The sequence below is a fragment of the Trachymyrmex cornetzi genome, unplaced genomic scaffold (assembly GCF_001594075.2).
Source record: "Trachymyrmex cornetzi isolate Tcor2-1 unplaced genomic scaffold, Tcor1.1 scaffold717, whole genome shotgun sequence".
NCBI lineage: Eukaryota > Metazoa > Arthropoda > Insecta > Hymenoptera > Formicidae > Trachymyrmex > Trachymyrmex cornetzi.
Genome location: NW_017300045.1, coordinates 53,724 through 56,751, shown reverse-complemented (window position 1 = coordinate 56,751; position 3,028 = coordinate 53,724).

The following is a 3,028-nucleotide window of genomic DNA, read 5'->3' as shown; positions in this document are numbered from 1 at the left end:
CTTTAGTTCTCTGGTTAGTCTCCTGGACTTGGAGTAGCTCGCAGACAACTCGTACTTGATGTAATGGGGAAGATCTTCTGTTATGCACTGAACAAACTCTTATCTTAGCGAAATGAACTGCGAGAGCATGACTGACTGTTTTAAAACCGAACACAGAGCAGGATCAAAAATGAAGAGAGCGAGTCTCGCAGTGTCACGGTTTATATAGAGAGTTTCAGAGGGTGGTTCTCTGATGAGACATGTTGAGTGGGAAAAATCGAGGATTCGAGTCGGAGGGATTTTTCTACTGTTGTAGGAAATTTGTGTTTCATATTCCCACTGGTAACTACTTTCAAAATTTGCTCCGCCCGCACTGCAAGTTTCAATCCTCTGAGAACTTATTGGTGATACGTCATCACCTTTTCTAGATTTGCAGATTCACGGTCACCCATTGGCGAGTTTTTGGTATTCTCTCTGAAGAGAAGGGGTATTTCACTCATCGTACCTTCCGAACGACCTGATCATGACAATTTGAAAACTCGCATTCCTCCTTTTTTCTTATTTCCGATTTCTCTTTTATTAGGTACTTGAACGTGCGTCTCCTCGTCTAGACAGTATTTCTTCAGGATTTTATGATCGTCGGCAAAAATTAAAATTTATTCTTGTCAAGCTATTTCTATTCTACTACTTCCTGTTGTTAACGAAAAGACGCCCTTCAACACGTTACATGCGTTTGGGAATGCTACTTTCTATTTACCCAGGACTCCCGATCTGTTTTTAGATATTACTTATTTAAACTGAACGAGTTTCAAAACGAACATTTTCGACATGGGTTGTAATTTGTCATAAATTTTATTACTGCGGATCGGGTGATCCTGGATATCTATGTTTTTATTACTTTTCCAAAATCGTTGGGAAGGCTTTCAACGACATATTTTCTACATATTGTCACGCTCGCCGATCGGTGACCGTTAACTCTCGCATTTTCTCTTACATCTCGTCTCAACGATCACCCTATTAAGCAATCTCGAAACGAGGAAATCGTGGAATCCTCCCGGACGTAACAACAGTTTATTCGCGCTTTTAAAAAATTATTTAGTATGAAAGTTTTACAGCAAACAGATACGCAAAATTGTGCTGCAGATAATGATAATATGTTACATTTAGTTGGATCTTCAGGTTCGAGCCCTTCATCACCTTCTGTTCACTCCATCTTCATCGCGTCCAATTTTAGATATCCCAAATCATGATTATTACGATATGGAATTACCGGAAGAAAATGCGTTTAAATATGTATGCAGATACTTAATGAAAAAATATCTGGAAGTACATATTTGTGAAACATGCATAACTTATTTTGATGAAAGCAAGACTGTCATTGATGAGACCAGTTTATATTGCTCTTTTCGAGCTTTTGCTACCACGGAAGAAAATTCATTTGGAAGTTTGCATGTAGCAGGTTTTAATTTTTGTTCTTATATACATGAATTAGAAAAAATATTTGTCATTAATTTTGAAAGTAATTGTTTTTAAAAAAATATTGGTAATTATTTATTTGAACTTGCTCAGATCGTATCTTTTGAAAAACCATGCCCTAATTTTCCACAAGTTTATTTAATAAAATTATTTATCCGCATGCGTATTTATTTTACTTTGTCTCAACATAATAAGGAATGTGGAAAAAGTATTGATAAAAAAAACAGAAAATTATGTAATATTTACATTTATAATTGTTGGTTCCTCTTATTTATTTTTTTGATGCACGCAGTCTTGTTTTTATACTCGTTATTCTTAACTTTTCTCTGATAAGTGTGTTTTTGAAAATATATTTTCTACTAATTTTTATTTATTAACTGTAGTATTTAAGTTGTATGTGTGTGATAAGATTTATGATTCTATTATACTGTTACTTATTGTATAACAAGTAATGTTATTATTAATTGTAATAATAACATTACTTGTTATTAATTATTTTCTTGTTTATTCTTGCGATATATAGTCTATAAAATCATATTGTGTTATTATAATTATTACACGAAACTTTGTTCTCTTTCGCTTTCTCTTTGGCTGTATCGGATCGAGTAGCTGAGATACGGACAAATGATTGAGAGTTGAGAGAGAAGAAATAATCCATATAATCTATACGCATGTAATACTTCTTATTTTTACTTTTAATTAATTTAATATTGATTGTTTGTTCATGGTTATATTCATTTTCATTCACTATTGTTTTCTCATTGGGGCGCGAACGTATGAGTGTGTGAGCGGTCTTGATTGCATGATTCTTTGTGTGTTATAGCATGATTAACGGTGATTTCTGTTCCTTCCTGATTGTATGTACAACAACTGTTTTAAAACGTATATTTATATTTATAAGATTACATATTCCTAGATTTTTAATCTTGAAATCTATTTTTTGTACACAAATAGGTACGTGTTTCTCACACCAAAAATCATAACAATAAATCATAACTATAAAGATGAATGGAAAACTACAAAAAAGATGGAACATTCCCTACTGGAAAAGTTGTGTGATTAGATACATGTACGTTACGGGCCAAAAGTTTAAATTACATGTAAAATTTAGAATAGAAAGTTTTTATTATTAGATTTTTATTATTATTATTTCTTTTATTAGAACTTAAGATTATTATAAATAGGATTGAAATACTATTTTCTTGATAAAAAATTTTTTGTACATTTTTTCATATAATTTAAAATTTATTTTAATATAATTGTACAATTTCTATGAATTTCTTGTAAATTTTTTTCCGAAGAAGACTAAAATATAAACAAAATAAAAGTACTTTATATAAAAAAAAAAACACATTTTTATAAATTTAAAATATTAAAAATTCTTAAAATTATTATGAGATATTAAAAACATTATACAGGGTGTCAATTATGTACCGGGACGGTCAAATATTTCGACAACTTCCAACATTAAAAAGAAACGCTGAAACACGTGAAACGATTTTTCAAAAAATCTACTTTCTGCGGGGGGTGGCGCCCCCCCACCTCCAAAGGGACCGGGGGGGTGCGAGGGGGG